Here is a 5813-nt window from a genome sequence, read left to right on the forward strand (position 1 = left end):
ACCGACTTCCTGCTCTGCATCGTAACTGTGGCAACAGAAACGACGCTTTAGTTCTGCTAAACATGATTTATGTTTCAAATGTACAAAATAAACAGGTAGGTATTTCTACCCACAATTCATCACTGGCTGACACCGGCAAGGTCGCTGCCACTGGACCAACCAGAACCAGAACCTCTCTACCCTGACCAGGCCATCAGCGCCAGAACCTCCTGATGTCATCTGGACATGTGGTTCTGATCCGGTTCTGTTCCTCAGTGTTCTCCTTTAGAGTTTTGTGCTGCTGAGAAAAAGCTGGAAAATCCTTCATCCTAGGGTGACAGTGTGTGTGTGTGTGTGTGTGTGTGTGTGTGGGGGTGGGTGTGTGTGTGTGTGTGTGAGACTCTGTGTGTCTTCTGATCCACGATCACTCTAGTGCTTAGGACGGGCTCCAGGTTCGGGCCTGAAAACACATCAAACAGGTTCTGGAGAATCCTGGAAGGTCCTGGAGGAGCCGAGGGACGGAGACCGGTTTGGTCCAAATCAGCAGAACAAAGAGACGAGATTTCCAGAAGGCTGGAGTCGATCCAGAGTCGGTTTATCAGAGGAGCCAAGGAGGAGCCGAGGGAGCTGCTGCTGGAACACACACACACACACACACCCACACACACACACAGAGTTTTTTCTGCTGTCTTAACCTCTCAGTCGTGTCGCCATAACGCCACCTGCTGGCAGGAGGGTGAAATGTCAGAATATCAGAATAGATACTATTTCAGGTCAAAGGTCAGATGGTCTGAGTCCAGGTGAAGGAGATTGGTTCTGGTTCTGGTTCTGGTTCTGGTCCTGATCGTCTGCAGCAGAGTCTCTGCTAAGTGAGGAAGAGGAAGGTCCGTGGGGATGAAGATTTTCCGCTCGGGTTCCTTCGACACGAAAACGATGAGGAACAAGTTGGACCGGGGCGGGGCGGTTCCTCAGGGAGCAGAACCAGAACCAGAACTAAACGCTGAAACACCGATAAGCACTCACCTTCATCCTCCTCCTCTTCCTCGGTTCTTTCGCTCCGTTGGTCCAAAAAGCTTCTGGCCTCATGAGACTCCGGACCCGTCCTCCCTCTGACCTCCACCTGCAGGTCCGGTTCTCCAGGTTCTGTTCACCGATCCGATCAGAACCGACAGGAGGAACCAACCCGTCCTGTTGGCTCTTCACTTCTCTTCCACCTGCAGCTGATGTCACTGACGATGTCACAGCATCTTCTTTATGACCTTTGAACTCTGTCATTCTGCTCTGACTGCTGACGATTTTTTCACCAGTGGGTCTCAGAACCCGATCTACCGGCTTTGGGCCCCATGAGGGAATTCTTTCTAAATACAGAAGTTGGATTTGTCTCCATCGTTGATGCTCGGCAGGTTTCTACTTCCTGTAACTCCATGTTGGTCCTAAAGAAATCGATTATAACTTCATAATTTTCAAATAGTTGAATATTGTTTATGTTCTCAAAATTTGAGCCTATGAGTTTTATATAAAGTTCAATTTCCGCAAAACAATCATAAAAAAGAAAAGATAAATCAACTTCACCGAAATAACTCTGCTGCCCTCTGCTGCACCGTCTGTGGAACTGCAGCACAACGTAGACCATTATTACTCACTTTAGTTTTTATTCCTCTGACATCACGTCAACAACTCTGAGGTCAAAGATCAACAGGTCACAGCTTCCACTTTCGATCCTAACTAAAGACAAAAGTCAAAGGTCAAGGCTCTGCAGCCTTCAGGATCCAAACATCCATTTCTGGCCTTATCAGGTTCAGACTCAGATTTATTCATGACATTTAATTATTGTTACAGCAAGAATCAAAAGTTAAAAAATAAAAAGCAATAAAACATACAAAAAAAGACATCAAATATAAATCAATACATGATGGGAAGAGTACAGTTGCTCCAAACATCAGTGATATGGAACAGAAATTCACCAACAGTCAGATAGGAGTCCTACGGAGGCCCTTAGGGAACACATCAGTTCATGTGTTATGACTGGATACTAGTAAGCTTTTGTTACGGTGGCCATCTTGCTTTCTGCTATTATATGAGGCTTTCATCTCATTGTTTTCTGTCTTTTTCTTTAGGAAAAGGTTTAGGTTTCCTTTTAAACCTCTGATATAAAAAGAAACTTTCCGTAAGTAGGAAAGAAAAAAATACATCCAAACTATTTGGACTATTTCTGAGTTATTATCGTGGGGTAGGGTTGGGGTTAGCATAACTCTGCTGCAATATTTGCTGGTCTATTTTGTATACAGTCACAAATGTCAATTTAAAATTTAAAATATATACACATTTAAAGAGCCTCAGTGTTTATTCTTAACTCTTAGGTGGAAAAAATTATTTGAAAATTGATTTATTGACTGCATGTTTATGTCTGATTGTGTAGGTTGAGATGGAAACGGACCTTTAACCGTTCAGACCAACAAGAGACTCAATCAAAACAGCCAGATGATTTATTACCTGCAATAATAACTCAGAAATAGTTCAAATAGATTGGATGTATTTTTATTTATTTCGTACTTACGGAAAGTTTCTGTTCATGTCAGAGGTTTGTGGTTCATTTCTATACCAAAGAAAAAGATAGAAAACAATGAGATGAAAACCTCATATTATAGCAGAAAGAAAGATGGCCACCGGGAGAAATGCTTACAGTGTTCAGTCATAACACAGGAACTGATCAGGACATGACTGATCACAACGCAAAAGGTTTTGCGAGAGATGTTTAAAGAGATATTGTTTCTTTTTAGTTTAGGCTTAAATAAAGAAAAAAATAAAACTATCCAAAGAGGATAGAAGCGTTGTCATTTCAGGCGTTGATATTTGTAGAAAATTCTGTTTGAAAATCACAAAGTTATCAACCTGATGAGGAGAAACTAGCTCTAAGGAAATATTGCTGGTGCATTTAGTGTTGTTTTTTTTTTAAAGGGAAAAACTTTTCAAACCTGTCAGTTATTAAACTTGAAAACACATAAATCGCTCCACTGGCGACCTGTCCAGGTGACCCCGCCTTGCGCCCGTTGACGGACGGACGGACGGACGGTCCACCGGCAGGTTGGAAACTGAAGACAATTTTCTAAAAAAACTTCTTTGGATTGTGTACAAATATAAACTCATTGATTAACTAATTCTGAGTTTATATGGAAATGTAAACCAACAGAATAAAAACTACATCAAGTTTTTTTTACCAGAATCATCAACTATCAGCGGTTTTAATCTTATGAACAAAAACTAATAAACTGTTCTTTTCAACCAGAACCGCATGTTTCCAACAACAACCAAAACTGACTGTCTTGAAAACCTTAATGACCTTTAGGATAATCCCTTTCTGAATTTATTTAATACTTACTGTAATTAATGCACTTTTTGTATTTTTGGTGTTGAAATACCTGCAATAAAGTTACAGATGTTTGGTTGCTTTTTCATAATTTCTTTAAAATTGGTCATTGACTGGAGAAAGTCCAACTGTGGATGAACATTTTCATGCATATTTATTTGTAATATTGTCCTCCCCATTTATTAATGTTGCTTATTTTTTGGTGTTATTTTTTCATTTGTTATAAGAATGGAAATGTTTTGTTTTCTGTTCAGTGTTATGTTTATTCCATAATGTAAATGTGATGTATTGTTTTTTTTATTGTTCAGTAAAGTTGTTTAAATAAAATATTTGATGTTAATTTAACAGACTGCTTTTACGTCACTGAATTGTTTCAAATATTTTTAATTGTGAATTTAACTCTACCACTGTGTCAGTCTCGCGATAGTTTGTCTAGACGTTAATTGGCTTGCTCTACTTTGACGTCACAGCATTTGAAATCTGAGAAGTCATGGAAAAAGTTACAAAGGCTTCTCAGCGTTACGTATCAAGCTGAACGAAAGACAACTTCCGGCTCAGTCAGATGGTTTCAGAATAAAAGCATCGAGTTGAATAGATTCCAGTTGTGGAATACTGGATGTATTATTATTATTATTATTATGGGTTGTCTTTTAGTGTTGGGGTGAAGGAAGATAAACGGGAGGACAAAGTTCAGAGCTCAGGAAATTATATTAAACTATTAAACAAGTGGCTAAGCAGAAAAGATGGCTGGATATTAAAAATAAAACAGTTTAATATCCTTATGGATCACTTTGTCACAAGAAAGCTGCAGCAGCTGCCAGGACAAGACAAAGGCTCTGGAGGTCTGCACGTCCTCACCACCAGGGGCGGTAGAGCTCCCAAACTTAATACTCCAGTACACTAATACTTCTTCAAAATAACTTTACTCAAGAAGAAGTAAAAAATAGCTGTCCAAGACTCAAGTAATAGTAAAAAAAAAAGAGTTTTAAAAAAAAAGTATTTTTTTCACTCTTACTTGAGCCCAGGTACTAAATAACTGATTAAAATTTGATTTAATATTTTAAATCATGACACCAGGCAGACCAAAATATGAAATATACCATATTTTTCGGACTATAAGCCGTTACTTTATTCTCACTCTTTGAACCAAACGATTTGTAGGCCGATGCGGCTTTTCTGTGGATTTTTCTTCAACCACCAGGGGGCTCTTTAGCAGGAAGTGAATCATTGGGAGTCAAAATTGGAAATCAAAGAAGAAAGGGCTGATTTTCATTTAGAACAAGCTCATGCCACAGCAGGCACGACCCAGAAATGTCTTCAAACTCATTTCCACACTTCATGGAAACCACAGGAAGAAGTTCATATGATGTCACTTTTAAGTTGAAGGTTATCGATCTGGCAGGACAGGAGGGAAATACAGCCGCTGCACGTGAACGAATCCATGGTTCGGCGTTGGAGACGGAAGGCTGCGTCCTTAATAGCAGATTTATTAAGGACGCAGCCGAGAGCGGCGGAGATACCAGGGGCTTGTAGCCCCTTGAGGCTTATATATGTATGTTTCCGGTTAAAAAAAAACTTTGTGGATCAATCAATCAATCAATCAATCAAATTTTATTTATATAGCACATTTCAGCAGCAAGGCATTTCAAATTGCTTTACATCATTACAAACACAGAAACACAATGCAGCATAGAATCAACAATCAAAACACAGCATTAAGTCAAGTTCCATCAATAAAGTGGATGCGGCTTATAGTGAGGTGCGATCTATAGTCTGGAAAATATGGTAATTATGACTGAATTCTGGAATTTTAGTAGTTAAAATGAACCAAACAATACAGATATAGTCAAGTCAATTTCGTTTCAATGCAAGCCCAATACTTCCGGTATCATGTATATGGATCATCAGCCTCTGATGTTCCAGCAGAGAGAAAATAACATAAATATGGAAAATAACACTAGACCAACAAAGCTGGTAAACAAACAAGAGGTCTCACTCTGACATAAACTGTAGGACTGCATCTGATGTTTGTGTGTGTGTTTGTGTGTGTGTGTGTGTGCGTGTGTGGGGGTGTGTGTGTGTGTGTGTGTGTGTGTGTGTGGTTAAAACCTGTTTTTTCTTCATTCAGTGAAATTAGAGGATCCAGAAAGTTTACTCTACTAAGAGTAACAATTAATCTGACTCAAATAGAAATAAGAAGTGCGGTGAAGTAAAAATACTAACCGAAGTAAATTTTTTCCCAAAAAGTTACTCCAGTAAATGTAACTAGTTACTACCGCCCCCTGGATTTCTCTGGTTTCCGGTGTTTCTCCTCATCCAGGTGACTGCTGTCCAGCTAAAAAGCCTGTTAATAACCCTCTGCTGGGAAACACGCTAACGACTCGGATCAATCACCGGATCAATGCGTTAAAGGCTTCCGGCCTGCGCCTTACGCGCTTTTATTGTGAAGGTGGGCGTCATTTCCGCA

This window comes from Xiphophorus hellerii, unplaced genomic scaffold (genome assembly GCF_003331165.1).
Source record: "Xiphophorus hellerii strain 12219 unplaced genomic scaffold, Xiphophorus_hellerii-4.1 PGA_scaffold_78__1_contigs__length_500000, whole genome shotgun sequence".
NCBI lineage: Eukaryota > Metazoa > Chordata > Actinopteri > Cyprinodontiformes > Poeciliidae > Xiphophorus > Xiphophorus hellerii.